General features: G+C 34.8%; 1 protein-coding gene and 1 long non-coding RNA gene across 3 annotated transcripts in view; one reads left to right on the top strand and one right to left on the bottom strand.

The window, feature by feature from the left end:
* spon1a (spondin 1a) overlaps positions 1 to 21,672 on the top strand; it is a 316,060-nt gene that overhangs the window by 117,004 nt on the left and 177,384 nt on the right.
* Positions 1,618 to 8,587, bottom strand: LOC137488291 (uncharacterized). 2 transcript variants are annotated; one of them, XR_015515027.1, is made up of 7 exons: positions 8,557 to 8,587; positions 4,765 to 5,108; positions 4,376 to 4,519; positions 3,541 to 3,657; positions 3,409 to 3,450; positions 3,001 to 3,087; positions 1,618 to 2,615 (listed from the first exon to the last, which is right to left on the bottom strand). It is a non-coding gene; the product is annotated as an uncharacterized LOC137488291 (long non-coding RNA). The 2 variants fall into 2 exon arrangements; XR_015515028.1 differs by having other exon boundaries at positions 2,957 to 3,087.

Below are 21,672 nucleotides of genomic sequence, written 5' to 3' on the forward strand. Positions count from 1 at the left end.
CGTTCATATATATATATATACATACACATGAATACGTATACACACTCACATATAGTCTATAGCTTTGATATTAAAAATTAAATTACAAAAAATATATAAATACATAAACTATAATATTGCATCACAAATTATAATAAAGAAATAAATAAGGAAAAAAAAAATATATATATATATATATTTATATATATATATATATATATATATATATATATATATATATATATATATATATATATATATATATATATATATATATATATTATATTATACACCAGACTATACAACAAAATATAGCCAAAAAGCCTTTAAACCAAACCCCTATTAAACCTTCATTCATTCATTCAACATTCATTCATTGTCTTTTCGGCTTAATCTCTTTATTAGTCGGGGCTACCACAGCGTAATAATCGCCAACTCATCCCACACACTTCCCCGCAGCGGATGCCCCTCCAGCCGCAACTCATCTCTGGGACACTATTACATAATAAAGACTTATTCAAAAATTATTACAGAAAAGGACGAATGTCAAACTCCTCATTTAAACCTTTTGGAGACAATGTGTCTAAAGTGAAAATCCAAAAAGCTTCGCATTGCAACAGCAATTTATTAAGATCACCGCCCCGACGTGGACACTTCACAAATTAGAAAGGGAAATGTCCAAGGAAAATGAATTAATGAATAAATGAATGGATTAATTATTGTGGCTTTCAATAAATAGTGTAAGTAAACATCTAAGCTTTGCATGTGGAATTGTTTATTTTTTTCTTCTCATTATTATTATTTTTTAAATTTGTATTTTGTGAGACAACTCTATACAGCAATTCTGTTTAATGGTATATTTACTGATTTAGCCGAATATTTTGTCCCTTAAAACAATTTAAATATATATATATATATATATATATATATATATATATATATATATATATATATATATATATATATATATATATATATATTGGCAGGATTTTTTTTAATGCTCCAAAACATTAAATCATCAAAAACAAATTACTTATTTAATTATAAATAGGTTTTTTATTTGGAAAATTACTGAAGTTGTCAGTTTGTTGTTCAAAGTTCTGTTATTTTGGTGCACTTTAACTCAAGTACTGACTGCACCATTTCTATTATTTTGCGACTTATGTCTGAGTTGTTTTGAATCACTTCTTAAAATGAACATTATTATAATTAGATTCTTTTGTAAATAAACATAGGAGCAGACAAAATAATGCTGTTCATCACTTACAATTTAGAGAACTTTTGACGAAACTAAATCTACCTGTTTCCAGTAATTAAAAGTGTGTTTATTGTACTTGACTCTTCATGCTTTCGTTTAACTATTTGATTGTTCACTGTTAGACATTTCAAAGGGTTTTTACAGTAACTTACTGGCAACACTGTTGCCAGTAAGTTACTGTATTTTAGATTTACAGTATACAACTGTAAATCCGTTTACAGCATGTTACTGTAGTGTCTGAAAATGGTTAACTACTGTAAACACCTAAGTTAACAGTTAGCTACTGTAAACCTTTTAATTTTGTCCTAAATATTTTATAATATAATTTTATTAATATTATTTTAATACTATAGACCTAAAAAAGACACAATTACAAAATATTAACAAAATAAACACTCTTTATTTAAAACATTGGAGATGCTTAAAACAAGCTTAAAAATGTGTAAAAACATTACATTTCAATCATTCAAAATATTTTATTTTAAGAAAAAAAAACATTGAAAATGACAAAGCACATTAACATACATGTACAAAACTAATTTAAGTGTCTGACCTGCATATTGTTGAGAAAAAAAAAACCCAATTGTACTAAGTACTACTGACATTAAACCAGACACAATTACAAAATATTCCATTCTTTAAAACATTAATAATGCTTAAAGCATTTAAGGAAAATGTGTGAAAATTACATTAAGCAATAAAATCAACACATTAAAAATAAATAAATCACACAAAGCACTAGAACATACATGTACAATAAAAATTTAAACTTCTGAATTGCATATTGTTGGAAAAATAAATATTTGTAACTATTAGCCGACTCAGAAACAACCCAACTTTAAAATATTACTAGTTCTGGTGTCAAATGCTCAACAAGGTCTGAATTCACATGTTCAAATGCAATTCATCTTTATTTCTATTGCACTTTTACAATGTAGATCAATGATGTCAAAGCAGCTTAACATAGAAGTTCTTGTAAATTGAAGCTGCTTCAGTCCAGTTTTCAGAATTGAAGCAGTAAATGTCACTGCTGAAAGTCCAAACACTGAAGAGCAAATCCACCGATCCACCAATCGTAGCCAAGTGATCCAGTGGCGACAGTGGCATGGAACAAACTTCACCAACTGACGAAAGTGTAGAATAAAATCCCTTGAGAGATACCAGGCTCAGTTGGGCACGACCAGTTCTCCTCTAGCCAAACTTGTGCAAGGCCGCAGTCTAGGCACCAGAGGCTTGAAAGTTCACCAGCGGGTGGTCAGGCTGGCCCATTGGATCAATGCGGAAACTCATTGATCACGTGTGTCTTTTAGGATTCACTCCTCCATGACCACCACAGCATCTGGTCAGGATTTGGCCCAGTCCAGGATTATGAAGAACTCTGGATAAGGACAAACAGACTAACATAAGCATAGAAGAAGCTTGTTTAAAAAAAAATAAATCATATACTGGTTAATTATTTTGAAGCATGGCAGCTAGGTTGGGGTAGTTTTCAGCTGGTACTGAGCAACTGGCTCCTGCTCATAACCTGCTCACTACCATGTTTAAAAGATAACTAACCAGAATGTCCTGTTTATTTTTTTCCCTAACAAGGTTTTACAAAAACATTGTAGCATTTGTGATGGGTTGATTCACTGCAGGACAGATTAGACTATTTGTTTTATGTATTCCTAATAAACTAAAACTGACTGAATACTGATAAAACTATTGAGAGTGTCTCACCTAATCCAAGTTCTCAGTTAGCTGGTGAAAGAAGGATAACTCACTGTTGTTCATGGTTGTCATTCTCTTCAGTACTTCTCCTGCTATCTTCTGGCTCACTCTGGTTGTTGCTGTGCATTTTGTTTCATCCTCTGGAATTATTTATACAAAAAATTGTATTATTTTATTTATTACAAAATATTTAGGCAACATGAAATGGGGAAAAAGACATTTAATACATAGACAAATGCATGTATCCCAATACTAATTATTGTATTTTGAAATGTCTGACCCATGACAGACCTCAATCTGCTCAAAAATATTATAAACAAAGATGAAAAAAAAAACCTACTAAATGGTTTAATAAAAAAGGGAAACGATTTTTTTATTTAGCTAGCAACTAAACATGTGACACATTTTGTATTAAAAGTAACGTTAATATATTGAGAAACAAATAGATGTACAGTACTTACTGTTGTATGAGGTCCAGTTTGCACAGGCAGGCTCCCAGTATTCTATATTGAGACCATAAAAAAGCCAAAAATACAGATAAGAATACCATGCTACAATCCACAACCTCCACACAACTTTTTTTATTTGTTTACCTTGGTTGCTTACTGGTCTTGCTTATTTTTTAAGCATAAGGCTGTGCTGATCAAGATGTTCCTCTGAAATGCTGTTTGTTTCTTCAGACAAAACCTGCTGCTGTGCCAGTGCCATATCTAAACAGAAAAAAAATATAATGGTAACAATTATGTTAAACCAAATGTCAAGAGTTGTGATAAAAAAATAATTAGCAAACAATAAATAGCAAAAAGGTGGTTATTAGCATAATGCATAGAGGTAAAATTGGTTTTATATTAGCAGATTCAGACTTCCCCCTTAATAATTTAATTTCATAAAAGTATTATTTGCAAACTCTAAATAGCGAAATCATTTTAGCAGCTAATGACTATCAAAGTACAACATGCTCACGGTCAAATAAACAGTGTTAATGTTGATTTCAAGTCATACTGGCATGCTAATTCTGATTGAATATTCAAAGTAACATGGTAAACAGTATAGAGTCTTCTAAATGAACGAATGTGCGAATATAAAACCAACTTTACCTCTATGCATATTGTAACGTTATAGATTTACGTTAACGTTCTTATAGGTTACGTCGCGATGTTATTTTCTCAAGCTAACGATATAAGTTACTCTAAACCAGAGAAAAATAAGTTCACAACATCTAATATATATAGTATAAATCAATATAAGTTAAACGTTGCACGTTAAAATTTGTTTGAGTCCAATTCAGTATAAACTTAGCTCAGTTTAGCTAACAGTTAACATTACCATTTTAAGATCGCTTCAGCCAATGTTGCCGAGCAAACAAATGCTAATAGAGGTGCTCAAATCAATGTCGAGTGTTGTCAGCACAGACAGACGCGCTTTTACCTGGATTATTTGTTGGTCTTTCATTCATATTCTTCTGGGGGAAAACACTCTCTGCCGGACCGTTGTCTCGTGCTAAGTGTCCTCCAAAACTGTCTGCATACCTCTGGATCCCTCCTAAACCAAAACCCGCTGCAACACCGGTTCCTATGTAAATAAATAAAAAGATATGACGAGAACAATGGCTAATAGTCATAAACAGTCTTATTTAAAGTAATAGTAGTGTTAATGTAATAAATTAAATAAAGGTAACATCTTAATAGATGATATATTTCTCAAATGGGCAAAATAACGCCAAGCCAGAGAAAATAATAATAGCCAACTTTATACTTTACTTTGTTCTATTCTCGTCCACAAAACATTCTGTAAAATGAAACACTGCCTCAGCTTACCAGAGTAAAGTTTGTTAAATCCAGTATGTTCTTCAGGCACACTAATAAATTGTCCTCCAGAATTGCTCCAGGGTCCTCAGGCAAAATGTGGTGCAGAGTAGTCGAATCGCCGCAAGGTGGCGTTGAAGCAGTTGTGGAAAATACAGTATAATACACAAATTTTTACAAATACAGTACATCGCTGTATATGTTGTTCGACGTCACACTAAATTCCCATAATGCAACGGTAAATACAGTTATTTACCGTAAAAGGAATTTGCAGTATTACACTGGGTGAAATACAGTAAATAACTGTGTAATTTACAGAAATGTCTAACAGTGTTGTATGCATTGTGAAAGAATTGCTGCATGTTCTTCATCCAAACTCTCAAATCCGACCTTCAAACTATGGGTGTAACTTTGCTGTTACCTGATTTGTATCACTTTTTTGAACTGGGTTTTAAAACAAAGCATGCAGCGTGTGTGCATAAACAATGCAGTTCATTCTTAGTGAATCCTTTTGTGTACTGCCTAGAATAAAGACTGTTGTCAAAGAACAAAGCTTTGCCAACAGAGACTTCCATATTCTGAAAGGATCTCTCAGGGCAAGATGTGGCTTAGCAACAAGATGGATATCCAGATGGGCACGTTCTCTTCACATCCCATCTATCAATTGTGTTCATGTGTGAGTGGCCTCTCTACAATGCCATACTGCAACCCTGAAAGCATCAGACTGGAGAGATCACAGTCTTTAAACATCCTCTGATAAATGTGACCTCTGGTATCCAATCACTCAGGCGAGATGCAAACTGATCCAGATTCAGATTTATGTTTGAAAAAAGGCTTACCTCAAAGAAGTCAGAAGACACATAGCTGTAGTAGTGTTGCTAAGATGATAGATGAAATTTGATTAGACTGGCTACTGCTATGTGGATGTGATCTCGTCCATTGCCACTGTGTCAAAGTTTAATGCAGTGACAGGAAACATTTCGGGATGTCTTTTCACAGACAGTTTTAAACCATCAGCAACTTTGGATGACCGCCACTGGGCTTTTTCTCCTTGTCACTTCTCCCTTTCACTCTTTCATCATCTGTGCATAATGGAACTTCTCAAACTGCAAAAAAATAAAATAAAATAAAATAAAAAATAAAAAGTATGTTTAGGCAGTAGTCAACATTTGAAGTGGATCTTGTAGTAAAACCGTTAAAACAAAACCAATACTTGTTGGATACATTTCAAATGTTGACTACTATACACTACCTGACAAAAGTCTTGTCGTTCATCCCAGTTGTAAGAACAAGAAACAATAACTTCACTTCTAGTTCATTTGGAATATTGTCAGAAGGTACATTTTTTTCAGATGAATCCAAATCATTACGAATACTGCAGAAGACATTTTAGAACCAGCATGGACACAAGATTCTCACAGAAAGCAGTAAAGTTTGGTAAAGGAAAAATCATGGTCTGGGGTTACATTCAGTAAGGGGACATGCGAGAGTGGATGGCAACATCAACAGCCTGAGGTATCAAGACATTTGCGCTGCCCATTACATTACAAACCACAGGAGAGGGCAAATTCTTCAGCAGGATAGCGCTCCTTTTCATACTTCAGCCTCCACATCAAAGGTGAACAGTCTTTTATTTTCAGGTGAATTATCCCTTTAGGATGCTTCATCTTTGACAAGGAACCCATTTAACTCCACCAATCACAGTTTTTACTGTCTTTTCTCCCTTATTATTGGAAACTCCAATGGTGTTACTATTGACTTTGCGAAAAACATGAATTACTTAAAATAAATAAATTATATATTGTTCTGATTATAATGTATAATTGTCACATGACTGGATGGATATACAAACTTCTTGTTTACATGTGTAGTACATGGAAGAGGTGGAATTTTGTTAAAGATCACAATTGTGGTATCATTGCAATTGTTTCTTATGCCAAGTTCAGACTGCATGATTTTAGCCCCGATTTTGACACCAATATCACCAACAAATGTCTGAAATCACAGGCAAATCGGTGCTCATTCACATGAGTAACAATCACTCAGTGTAAATTATCAAAGGATGAGTCGCCAACACTCGTGATATATTTGGCATGCTAAATATCTGGACCTGTTGGCGATTTGAAATCATGCGGTGTGAAATGTGTTCTGATTGAAAACAACATCGGCGATTACCCACAGTGGGAATGAGAAAGCAACATGGGTACCTGCAGGCCAGCGAGAGGATGGGGGAGAAGTTGAGGGCTTCTAGTTTATTTGGACTAGAGAAAAATATGGTAGCAGCAACAGTGTCGTTTTGACATGTCATCTGAGCAATTCCTCAACCGGCACGAAAAAGTAAAAAGTTAAGGAGAAATTGCTAATTCCCTTCAAATACCAGGTAAGCAAAATAAGAAAATTTTCTACCCCACTAAAGACACCTTTCTCATTGTGCAGTTAATAACGAAACATAGACTATGTCACCTTGCATTGTTTCCATGTCATTTCTCGCATGTGTTTGGTTGTGGGACATGTGTTTGGTTTGTGGACCAAGACAACATTGTCTGCGATTCTCCCTATTGTAGTGTAAATCCATCTTGCAGTGTAAACACAGCAGTGATGGAATGCTAGCCTAGATACTCATGCAGTGTGAAAGCATCTGTGACATGACTACTTTGAAATGTGTGTAGTCTGAACTTGGCATTACTGAGAACAGCTGAATTACAATGCATTTGCTGATTCACCACTTGTCTCTTTTGTAACTATTGTATTGTATGAAATCTAATTTAATGAACACAATTAAAGAAGACATGATATGTGTAAATATGCATATACTCAGACTTTAAAAAAATAAAAAAATAAAAATGGGTTGAAACTATGAGCTATGTGCTTATACAGACTGTTGTCTTAAAGCATCAGGATGAACATCATTGGGCTGTCTTATTTTCATTTTCTCTTTATTTTGCCTCTCTCGGGTCCCAGTGTAGCTTAAGGCTCCTGCCTTGTTAGAAAAATGCCGTCCTGCATAATGCTGTTGACGATTGTTTAATTTCAGTCAACTGGCAGATTTTTGGGCGCTTGTCAAGTCAGCTATAGAGCTGGGCAGAGCTGTTGCCTTTTAGGAAAACAAAGACGTTTTCAAATAAAACAGCTAAAAATGATCCGTTTTTGGCAGGCAAAACTGTTATTATGATTCAACGTCCTGCAATACTAAGCATAGACAAGCAGGTTTTAAAATGCAGTATGAAATTATGAATGTGGATGTGAAATTTGCGAAAATGTTTGTGTAGTGATGATTGCTGTTTATCGGTGGGGCATGCTGAAAGCCTGAAATTATAGATGAGCTGGAAAAAAGTATCAAAACAGCTTTGGTTTTTACTTTATTTCAAAGGTCCACTTTAAGCGTAATATATACTTCAGTTTTTTATGTATATGCTAGGTTATGTTTACAGTGTATGGGATGCTGATTGGCTCCCAGCAGTTTACACATTGAGTGGATGCCAATTTATTCATCTGTGTTGAGTTCACACAGTAGGTCCGAAGTAGCCATCAAAGAGTTGTATATACAATAAATAACAAACACAAAACCTTTATGAAAAATAATAATAATAAAAGTAATTTGAATTATCATTCAGAATCAGTTTGGTGAAGCTCAGCACCAATACAACTGCTATTATAAACAACCTAAAATTGTATTCATTTTAAACAAAACAAAATACATAACAGCTGTTTAAAAATAAATGTATGAGTAATTTTTATAAAACCACAAATTAAAAGTGATATGTCAGCAACTTACGGAAAGTTAGCTGTGTACATTCAAAATACAAAATCTGCTGTTGTGTACAGCTAATAAAAAACATGTAAAACTATTAAAAAAAGATATAACAGCATTTTATGAGCAATACAATCCTAAGATTTTAAATATCGGGTTCTGAAATATAACAGAAATGTGTCACTGTGTCTACTAAACTAATACATTTTGTTATACAGATAACAAGTGTGTTTTTTTATTTGAAACAACAAACATAGAAGTATTAATAATAGTAATTAATTATATAGCGTTATTAGTCTCTCGATCTCTCTCGCAAGCACATTTGGCCTCTTTTGTGTGCACCCCGTCTCTCTCATTCATACTCTGTCTTTCTCACATGCACACTTGGTGTACCTCGTGCATTTAGTCTCTGTTTTTGCTTGACTTTTGTCCAGTCTGCCGCCTCATACACGCTTCCACCAATCCCACAATGCGTCATCGCTGTAAACAGGAAGATGGCTAGACTGCAGCCAAAATGAATTAATTTACCAAGTAATGGACAAATTCTTAATATTGTAATAAAAACGGAATTAATATGTTTAAAAGGTAACACTTTACAATAAGGTTCATTAGTTAATGCATTTACTAACATGAACTAATCATGAACAATATTTGTACAGCATTTATTAATCATAATTAAACATTTACTAATGTATTATTAACATCCAAACTCATGCTTGTTAACATTAGTTAATGCAACATGAGCTAACATGAACTCACAATGAACAGCTGTATTTTTATTAACTAATGCTAACTAACATGAACCAACACTGTAGTAAATGTATTGTTCATTGTTTGTTCAGGTTAGTAAATGCATTAAGTAACATTTACTAATGAACCTTATTGTAAAGTGTGACCATTTAAAAAGTAATGCGTTATAGTATTAGTTAATGTGAAAAGTAATCACTTCGGTTCAATTCAATATTTCGGTGCATTGACAATGCTTTCCATACATAGCTTTATATTTTCTTCACTGCAGAAATTCTTGTATTAAAATATATAAATATATTTATATTTATATACAATTTGTAATACAATTTTGTCCTTTAATACAAGCAGTCAGATATATAAACTGTACCTTTAAACAACATGAGCATTTATAGCAAATAACATAAACAAATATAAATATCCCGCTCGCTTTCTGATCCTTGTCTACCAAGTTCTCTTACACCCCTTTGATTGATCACACGCTCAACAGAAAGGTCTGCGATTGGCTCTTATGTGCTGGCTCTCTTTACAGATGAGTGACACTTACAAATGGCAGAGGCGATCACAGCTGACCCATGATAGACACCACGGTGGTGAAAACTATGCAGACGCGCTCGTGTCTGTATCCAGAAGTATTGCTGTAACAGCTGAGAGGAGAAGAAAAAAAAAAAAAAACGCCAGCAGGTCAAATAGGCCACAGTGAGAGAGAGAGAGAGAGAGAGAGAGAGTAAAAGAGTTTACTTTCATTCTCTCGATTGCAGTGAAATAGAGGCTTCTGCTGTAAATGTCAGTGAAAGTCTGTCCAGCAAACACACACACAGTGAAATTGTGCACATTCTGTGTTATTAAGCAGTTGGAGCATTGTACATACTTGCCTCCCTCGCCATAGTAAGCTACGGCAACATAACGCATATGAAATAAATGATGTCAGTACATAATGTACTGATGTCAGTACATAACCAAATTGTCCGCGTCTGCATCATAGTCCACCGAAGAAACAATTCATTTTGACACCCCTAATGATCTGTGATTAGCTAGCTTGGTATCGCTGTAACGGGTGTGGGTGGGGCCAAGAGGCATAGGAACAAAGTGTGGACACTAATAGCATTTTTAACACATTTTGTTGACTTTAAATTGCATTGCAACTACGTGTCATGTCTAATTAGAACTACAGTTCAAATAAGAGTATAAGTAGACTGTGTGGTTAGGGTTGGGGTTATAGCTCTTTTAGAATAAATATTGTGTCTAAACAGCTTAACATAGAAGTTGTAGCAAATTTAAACTGTGTCAGTCCAGTTTTCAGAGTTGAAGTTCAGTTCAGATCAGTGTGGTGTAATTTCCACTGCTGGAAGTCCAAAAGTTGAAGAGCCAATCCATTAATGTGCAGCTTCACAAGTCAGTGGCGAGGAACAAGCTTCACCAATTGGCAAAAGTGAAGGAAAAGCAACCTCAAAAGAAACCAGGCTCAGTTGTGCACAACCATTTCTCCCCTGGCCAAACATCTTGTACAGAGCTGCAGTCTAGGAGCTGAAGGCTGTAGAATGTTGGATGTCCATTGTGGAGAAGTTGCAGGTGTAAGTAGATCACCGGCAGGTTTTCAGGCTGGCCCACGGGATCATTCGAAGACTTGTCTGTAACTGGGGTCTCATGCTCTCCACCTCTCCATGACCACCACAGCATCTGCTCAGGAGAAGGCCTAGTCTAGGATTATGGAGACTTCAGGATAAGGAAAAAACAGACTAACACAAGTGTCTATGCCGTTTAATTTATCTTTTGGGAAGTGTTCCTGACTCCGGTTGCACTTATTATTGCAGCCTAACAATCCTTTAGAGGATTTGGCAACTGTGATGGAGTTCCACATACAGCTTTTTTTGAAGATAATTGTCAGTATGGATGGGTCAAAACCATAGACTGTAAAATATATGGACGTAGTATCCATGACTTCACCCACAGGTATCTGAAGAACCCAAAGCAAGCTATCAGTAGACGTGGCCTACTGTCACCATTTTGTTTGTGCGTCATTGCACTGACCGTGGATACCAAACAAGGGCAAAAAGGCGGAGTGTGAGCAGAGCTACAGACGCCTGCTATCATTTTGCTTAGACTGTCTTTTCTATGGGAGAAACACTTAGTACTTCATTACCTGTGACTTGTTTGTATTCTGACCACAAGTGCTTGGTTGTAAACTATATCAATAAAATGTTTAGACTTTTAAAACACTGCTGTGATACATTGAGCCACCAAACATTCTTTTGACGTTTTTCTACATAAGGAGAATTTGAATTACGTCCAAACACTTCAGATATAGTCTGTGTTAGGAAATGCAAGGCTATTGATGAAATCCATCATAACACTGTTTGACAATGTTTCAGATAACTGATCTACAGCCTACAGCTTGTCCGTCTGTCAGATTCTGGAGTACATTACAGTTCTAAAGAAAAATATAAGTTATAAATGATCCTAAATAAAACAAATACATTTATAGAGATATATAACCATATAATTTCATTCACCTGGGAAATGGAGACCACATGAATGGTTTGTGAACACAATTAAGTGCATACAGCATGCCATATTATCTGATTATGGTAAGAAATAATTCAAGAAGGCAACTGACTGTAAGACAAAACAAAAATAGGTCATATATGTCAGGTTCAGCGGGTAATCAGCTGGAATCAGCTGAGGTGAAGTGACAGCGACCAGCGAGACCTAGCTGTCACTTAAATGGCCACGCCGTTAATTATGCAGACTTAATAAAACTTAATATAAAATAAATGGATGAGTGATAAAAATAATTGCCCCCTCACAGTTGTCATGAAGGGTAGTATTAGCTATATAAACCTTTTTTTTTTTTTTTTTTTTGTACCTTAAGGCTATAAACACCTTTTTTTCTGCTGTAAAGTTGGCCATTTTAACAGTGGGGTTAATAGAAATTTGCTCTATATGCAGCTAGGACTAGCAGAAATTTGATGAATTGCAGTTTCAGTTACTTTTGCTTCACGAGGGAGAGAGGGAGGTTGTCACTTGGTCAAAAAAGGAGCAAATATCACATAAAAAGTAATGTAATGGGAGTAATCCAATAAAAAGGTAAGGGTCGTAAAAGGCAGAAACAATTATTAACCAAAAACAAGGTAGACAGGGCAAAACAGAAAAGGCAAGAACAGGCAAGATAATGTCCAACATCTTCAATACATTCTAATATGAATGTGTGGGAATGTGGTGCGTATATACTGTGTGAAATCATTGATGTCATGCAGCTGTGTCCGTGTAATCAGAGTCCAAATTGCTAAACTGTTTCAGCTGTAAGATGCAAAGCATGATGGTACGTGTAGTCTGGATAAATGGCTGGTAGAGTGTTTAGCTGCGTCCCAAATCGCATACTTATGCACTATTCTATGCCATTTTGTAGTATAAATAGTGTAAGTAGTGTGTTCACACTGAAAACTCTAAAAATAATAATTGCACTTTAATTACCCGGATGATGCCCTCATTCAGCCGCTAAAATGAAGTGTGTAATGATGGACACTTCACGCACTCAGCGACCGCAGGTTTGCTTACGTAGCGGAAAGGGCGGAGCTATCGGACGCACATGTTGAATAACTTTATTTATTTTGGATGGTGAAAGCAAAATTCTCCTACGAGAGTGATTATAGCGCCTCCCGATGGTGAATGCGGCAATACTTACGGCAGGTATTATCTGATAATTCGGTCGTTTATTTCACTGATTTGGCAACCGTCAAACGTCATCAGGGAAACGGTTTGAATTTCCGCTTAGTAAAAACACATTAGTGTGCCATTTGGGACAACACTACATACATATACTATCCTGTTGAGTGTGTAAGTGCATAAGTACATAGTGGATGAGTGCATAGTGTATAGTGTGCCATTTGGGACGCAGCTTTTATCTAGCTAGAGTGTCCTCTAGTGAGTGGGTGCTCCATCTAATAAATCAGTAGTTCTTGTGTAAATCTATTGCGATGTTTCTACTGTTGCTATGGTAAGAACAATTATAGTTATATAACAAATTTAAAATACTTTAGTCTTCATATCATCATAGTCTTCATAGTTAATATATTGTGTCTAAAAGTGCAAGGAAATCGTGAGGCTTCCTACATCTTTCCATCATGCTACCATCAGCCATTTTCTGCAGTGTTTGGGTGCTCTGTGTTTGTCTGAAGTAATTAGTCTACCGTTATTACTGAAATGAGCATATTCCATACAAAAGTATGAAGCTGATTGGTTAGTTCCAGTCACATTAATGGCAGTGCAGTTGTGACAGTCTGAAAAGTTAAGATGTTTCCCACTCTAGGTGTGCCTGGAAAACAATAGTGCATCACAATGTGTGCATGTACAGCTTAATTAGAAATAATGAACTTGTCCACACAAAAGATGTAATATGTGAACAACCCCTTTGCTGGTTTTAAATGGTCAAGCTAGTTGGCTGGTCTGATCAGGATATAGCTGGTTTTGGCTAGTCTCCCAGTGTCACTAGGCTGGTCAAGTCATTCTAGCTGAAGACCCATCTAAAACCAGCCTGGTCAACCATCTAACCAGCTTGGGGTGGTATAAGTTTGTTTTGTTTGTTCGCTTGTTTGTTGCTCAGCAGGTTATTTTATACTACAACATACCAAAGTTTACTGTAGCAACAATTAAAGTAACATAAATGATTTATGCCAGTTTATTAGTTCACTAGTTTGCTGACAGAACCATTAGCAAAATGTTATGGAAACTGCCATACACACTGCAATGTTAATTTACTATAGTATGGTTCAAAAACACTATAGTATTTATTACAAATAAATGTAATATGTTTTAATATGAGCACACATGCAACACATTCTCACTCTCAACTCATCACACATTAATGCTTGACTAGGACTGTTTATCATCACTTTTAACAGAATTCCTTGGTTTTCAATATGTAGGTACTTCAATGTATAGTGTGCATTTTAGAATGCCCTCGGATCTCTGGAATCTGACTAAAAGGCATCACATTTCAAACTAAAAGGCTTTAGCCTTGATAGCCTTTGATAAAAAAAAGCATCATCCCTGAGACTAAAAGCGTGTAGGTCTCACGAAAAGCAATGCCAAGTGCCAGATCGTATACAAGTGAACATCTTACAAAACAGTTTCAGAAATGTCTCTCTGACTCACATAAGTCTCACAAGACACAAAAATGTCACATAAGCTGTTGGAAACCCAGAGCACCTTCAATTCCTTTGAAAAAAATCTATTTTTATAATACTGGTACAAAAAATAGTTACCCCAAATACCATGTATCGTGTTTGATTGAGTTATTATGAAGGACAAAAGTATTCATAATATTTCCGATATTATCTGCTATACTGATAATATAAACTGCACTTAATTGTGACAATTATTAATTAGTAGTTATAAAAAATGTTTTATATATAAATATATATATATATATATATATATATATATATATATATATATATATATATATATATATATATATATATATATATATATATATATATATATATATATATACAGTTGAAGTCAGAATTATTAGCCACCCTGAATTATTAGTCCCCCTGTTTATTTTCTGTTTAACGGAGAGATTTTTTTCAACACATTTCTAAACATAATAGTTTTAATAACTTGTTTCTAATAACTGATTTATTTTATATTGGCCATGATGACAGTAAATAATATTTGATTATATATATATTTTCAGGACATGTCTATACAGCTTAAAGTAAAATTTAAAGGCTTAATTGGTTAATTTGTTAACTAGGCAGGTTAGGGTAATTAGGCAAGTTATTGTATAATGATGGTTTGTTCTGAAGAAAAAATTCTTTAATGGGCTAATAATTGTGTCCTTAAAAGGGTGTTTGAAAAATTAATAACTGCTTTTATCTTAGTTGAAATACATCAAATAAGACTTTCGCCAAAAGAAAAAAAAAATATTATGAGACATACTGTGAAAATCTCCTTGCTCTGTTAAACATCATTTGGGAAATATTTAAAGGAAAAAATATCAAAGGGGGGCTAATATATATATATATATATATATATATATATATATATATATATATATATATATATATATATATATATATATATATATATATATATATATATATATATATATATATATATATATATATATAATTTATGTATTTATATATTCTTATCTATATATTATATCTATATATTTCTTAGGTTGATGATAACCAATTATTTTGCAGCAATTCCTTGAAAATATTAAACTGAACACTTTTCAGAAGTGACATCCCAAGCCATTTCATTTAATGCCTTTTTGACTGATGCATTTTTGTTGGATACCTTTCATTGGATGTGATTTTGTTTGATGCAGTTTTTCATCTGATGCCTTTTTTAGGTTTTGCCTCATGCCTTTCTGTGCACTTACATACAAAATACTTTGATTTAAGGTATTATACTGACTCTATGCAACTTCAGGGATAGTATAATAAGTAAATGCAAAGTCAGCTGAATCCTTAAAAACTACCCTGGCTTAAGAATTAGTTTTTTAGGTGAACTATACCTTTAAGCTGCTTCATTTTGTCCAGCAGAATATGGATTAATTGTATTAATAACAAGGTTAATATGAGTTAAAACTGCTAAGGTCATGTGCTTCATTTTTTGGAGGGCACTGCTGAATATTTCAGGCCAGGCTGCTGTAGCTTGGAGCTGCACTATTTGTATTTTCCAAAACAAACTTTTTAGACACAATAAAGTAAGGCTGTCCTTGAACAACATCTTGGTTTGCTGAAGGAGACTGAATGTTATATGTTATAAAATTATGTCAACAGTAAAGCAATATAGCAGTGCTGCTCAAAGTACAGTCCCTGTGACAGACTTTGATGTGCTTGTTTTTCTGTAATATTGTAATATCTACCTATCATATTTTATTCTATTTTCTATATTTATATTTATATATATATTTGTATTGGCATTGATGCTTCCACAAAAAGCTTTTTAGGACCAACATAAAACATACTATTGTAATTTAAAGTAAATACTTCCATATTCTAGTATTACTGTATATTTTATAGTATTTACAACTCTTTGTTAATGAATGCTTTAGCACACTCACTATATTCATTCATTCATTTTCTTATCGGCTTAGTCCCTTTATTAATCCGGGGTCACTACAACAGAATGAACCGCCAACTTATCTAGCACATTTCACACAGCGGATACCCATCCAGCTTCAACCCATTTCTGTGAAACAACCATACACACTCATTCTTACCCATACCCTATGAACAATTTAGCCTACCCAATGCCTCTGAATGCCCAGTCTGCTTTATCATTGTGGAAAACAAAATTAAACATTTTAAATTGCAAATGATTAATAAAACTTGAATTCATATGTTTTGTCTACAACATCGATGTAATACGATCTCTCTAAATAGATGAATAAACATTTACAACTTATTATTTTCATTATAATATATATTTATGAGCAATATCACACGAGTAGCGGCACAATATGGCTTTATTTTGGCACTGGTGGGAGGTTTGTCTTAGTGTCACACCAGTGATAATATACAGTCAAATTACACTGCTGCGAGTGTGATATTACGTTTATACAACAGTTCGACAGCATAATGGTGTATATATATAAAAAAATCAAACATGGAGAATCTCGAAAATCCTTTTGTATGAGGAACTAATTTCTTCTGTCATTCTGCAGCTAACCATTAGAACAGCAGAAAACAGGTGGTTTTGCTCACATTTTAAGATCATAAGGCTGAATGGCATGAAATGCCATCAGTCTACTGAGATTTCTCCAATTTTTTCTCTTTTGGGAGATCACAATAATTAACCCCAAGAGTAGCCAAAGAATAGCAAACACTTCTAGATTACCATGGTATACATACAGCATACAAAAGTGAGAGATCAACTCAGAATGTCATATACCTGTTTTAAAATATATATTCAAACCTTCTTCTAAACATTCCTAAAACTAAAGAGATGGTTATTGATTTTAGAAAGAAAACACAAAGCAAAACTCATCTCTCATTATTGAATGATGAGTAAATTCAGTTAGTAACAAATGATAAATATTTGGGTCTGATGTTGGACAATAAACTAGATGTACTGTATGGACTAATTGGGTGAGGAAAGAGCTTCAACAGAGAATGCACTTTTTAAAGAAACTATTGACTTTTATTGACAACACATTGTTAATTATGTTTTCTAGAGCTTTTATTGAAATTATTGCAACATTTTATGTAATCTGTTCGTATGGAAATGCTTCTGAGGCCCAGAAGAGGTTAAGATGATAACAGCAGCCAGTAAGTTGTTGGGAGTACAATTAAAGAGTATTGATAGTGTAAAGAAAGAGTACTTAATAAGGCTGTCTTGATTGTCAATGATGAGAGAAACACCTTCCAATTGTTACTAGCAGGTCGTTGATATTATGTTCCCAGGTGTACATCACTTATACCCCATGCAATTAAGTTTTTAAATTCCTCCTACCTCAGTAGCAGTTTATGGCCAATAGACTGGATATTTGTTTAGAGTAGGGGTACCATGTTTTTAAATGATTCATATATATATATATATATATATATATATGCAAAATGTGAAATGTCAGAAGTCTCTGTGAGTGTATGCTGCAAATTAAATTTTCCTATGAGGACAAATAACGTTAACTAACTAACTGTAATGATTTCATCAGCTGTAGTTTGAACTGTACTAAGTTTTTTCTCCCCCAAGTACTTATTATGCAGTATCTGTCGCCATCTTGTGGGGGAACATCAACTATATTTGCTCTGCTTAATGAAAGGCTGATAGCTGCTGACATGCTGAATCTCCGAAATGATGAATATTTCAAATAGACATTGCCATTATAAACAAACTGCATAGTTGCACTCTAAAAAATTACAAAAAAAGCTCAAAAAGTACATTATGTTGTCCAACAGCTGCAATATTTGTCAAACTGTAGAGAGTTTATTGATCTACTGTCATGTGTGGGCGGTGTAATACACAAGGGTGAAGAGGCTGTACAAGTGCTGTTATTGCAGAATAACTATATGTGTTACGCCCTCGGGGCGAAACAAGTAAAAAATAAGAGGGGGAAGCCAAAAATCACGTTACAAAAGTTTTATTTAAGCCCACTGTGATCAAACATTAGGCAAGAACGCCCCGCCAACTCGCACGCCGCTGGTCTCCGTCCCAACCCTTAGCCGGAAGAATCAGACTCCCAAACAGTGGCAGGACGCTGATAAAAGAGCGCTCACTTAGACTCAGGTGTTCCCCATCCACCTGATTATGCCCCGCAATGTTACAGCGCATCTGTAGAGGGAGCAAAACAGACACACAGACAGACACGGCAGACAAATGACAGCGCAGCAGGCGTCACAATATGTAAATACACGAATAGAATGTTGTCAAAGTCAAAATTTCAGCCCCAAACCTAACTTTAAAATGTGATCATATATATATATATATATATATATATATATATATATATATATATATATTAGTACTGTCAATCGATTAAAAAAATAACTAATTAATCGCACTTTTTAAAAAAAATTTATCGCGATTATTCACATTTAAAAGACTGAAACTTGTAATGTTGGCTATTCGAGTGTAAAATTAATGTAAACACAAGACAAATACTGTTTAAATTCAAAATATAATTCATTATTAGAATTTTTGTTTAACTTGTAACACATATTTCTTCAAGTAAACAACATACCCACAATAAACCATCAAGATCTTGGCTTGACAGTTATATTTATTACAGAAATAAAAACACAGGCATGTTAACGCCATTTGAATTTCAAAATAATCAATGCCAAAAAAGAAGACATTGATTTCCATGTTGGATTATAAGTGGACTGCAAAAAAATGCCAAAATACAGGAATTGCAGATATGGAAAATTATAATAATAATAATAATAATAAAGTATAGAAAATCTGTGCATGCCCTTAAATAGGTTTACCAACTCCTATTCTATAAAAGCACAAAAGCCATATATAGGAAATAACGAGAGTTGACAAGTTAAAAAAACTACTTTTTTAATTTATTTATTATTAAAATAAAATTATAATCCACACTGGAAATGTGGGTGTCTGTGTGTTTTAAGGGAGCCTAATAAATAATGAACATAACAAAAACTGCCTACTAACGCACACAGTTAATGTTGATTAATAAAATAAAGATAAATAATAATGTTCAATGTGTCAGAGACCCTAAAAAAATTTTTAATTCAACAATGAAACATCAAACGTAGCTAACATCTTTTACATTGTCAATCAAATGAACATAATTAAAAAATGCAACAAATATTTGTTTGGGCAGAACTACAAAAATGAATGTAAAAAAAAAGTTGCTTAAGCTGCACACTAGTTTGGTCATGTATAAATATCATTATAATATCCATATTGTATAAATATTATTGTCACTATAAGCCTACATCATGCTGACGATCAAAACCACAATGTCATGATATCTCATGCGCTTGTCTTCTGAACGAGTGCATCTTAAAATACATGAATGACACCCTACATAGAGCGTGAGAAGCGGACATTCTTTATAATTTGTAAAATAAAGACTTGCAGGTTAAGGAAACAGCATAGGAATTTGCCGCGGCCGTGGTGCAGATTAAAAGTTTTAAAAAGTATATTTATATGGACAGATAGGTAACTAGATAGAATAGACAGAAGTATATTGATCTGTGCCCCGCTGCAGAGTGCAGACAGACGCAAAAGCCTGTTCTCCCGCGGCGCGGACCAGCGCGTAAACCTGATTTATACTTCTGCGTCAGGTGACCGGCGTAACCCACGGGGCAGGCAACGCGCGTGGCTGTGCATTTATACTTCTGTCGGTCTGCATTAACACTTCCAAAACGCTAGTGGGCAGTGAGGTGTAAATGTTCCTCTGTGTCGAGTTTCTTCGCTACTTTTTTGCATTTCCTGAAAACTTCCGGGATGTACAAGTGGCTCAAACTCGCTCATTTTGAGGCAGGAACCGGCGGACGTGCAACAACTTTAACTATGAGGTAAACACAATACAAAACTTTCCATCCGGAGCTCCTTCACGGGACTCCACACTTGTAAACAATCGCTCGCGCGGCGTCGCGCCATTCGCGCGGCTCTCGTTCCCACCCAGACTCGTCAGCGCTACCAAGCCGACCCATTACAGAGCTTACGCTACGTGTCGTTGCGACGTGTAGTTACATTTTTTGAGAGGTGCACGTCAGTGACGGCGATGGCCACGGTGAAGGCTATGCGTCAGCGCCGTAGCATACGCCGGCGTTTGACGCAGAAGTATAAATCAGCCTTGAGAAACAGGCGGGACTCTCTGCTATTTTGACGAATACAGACCAACGTTACACAGAGCCCAACATGGAAGTTTGTGATTGGGTCAGCCCAATGTCAATAAAGAAAAGAACCAATGGGCTGCAGATTATGTCACACGGCTGCTTTGTCCGGAAAAGAAACATCTCACTTTCAGAGCGTGACAGCTCGCAGCACCGTCAATCACTCAGGCAGAAAAACATGACAGTTTGCTGAGTGTTTTATGGGTTGATCAGATCATAAGCAGATGATCAGCCCGGCCCAAAAAGTACGTCGAAGCAGCGGGGAACTGCCGGGTCTGCCCCTGGCCACAACAGGAAAAAATAAATAAATAAATTCGTTAATCGCGTAATTTTTTTTTTACGCGTTAATTATTTCAAATTAATCGCATGCGTTAACGCGTAAATTTTGACAGCGCTAATATATATATATATATATATATATATATATATATATATATATATATATATAATAATTATTATTTATGCATAGCTAAATCATTTGCAGATTATGTTTTCTTCGACTGTACAAAGTGAGTCTTAATTTTTAGTACGATTTTCCCTACAATGCTTAACAAGTTAAGGTATAGTTTAACGACCTGATGCTGCTTTTTGACCAGGCTACTCCAGACTACAGTTTCATAAAACAACATGGATCATTAAATGGCCAAACCCTTTCAAAGGTTTTTCAAAATCCACTGGTGGCTAGAGGAGCTGGGAAGCAGAGCTACTGCTGAGCTACATATGCTAATGTTTCATTCATTTAGCAGTCCATTACGCCTCAGCATTTGGTGCCAAGAGGAGGGTCCTGAAGACTGAACGCTGCTGCTTGACAAACTGAGCTACTGTGCCTTCATGCCCATGGCCACATCACAAGCATCTGTTGGGTCATGTTGATGTGACAAATGCTCCCCATTTCCCTAAACCTCCAAAGGCATGGAGGCAGTTTTGCATCCTGTCACTGTTAGATGCAATTTTGTACAGTCAGAACAAATCCAATGATTTTAAGAATGCACCCGAGTCATGATTTTATATGAATCTCGATTCTGAACTCATGTTAAAATAATTTATTATTATTATTATATTTTAGCCTTTTTATTATTTATTAAACATATG

Source organism: Danio rerio, chromosome 18 (assembly GCF_052040795.2).
Source record: "Danio rerio strain M-AB ecotype USA chromosome 18, GRCz13ab, whole genome shotgun sequence".
In the NCBI taxonomy this organism is placed as follows: domain Eukaryota; kingdom Metazoa; phylum Chordata; class Actinopteri; order Cypriniformes; family Danionidae; genus Danio; species Danio rerio.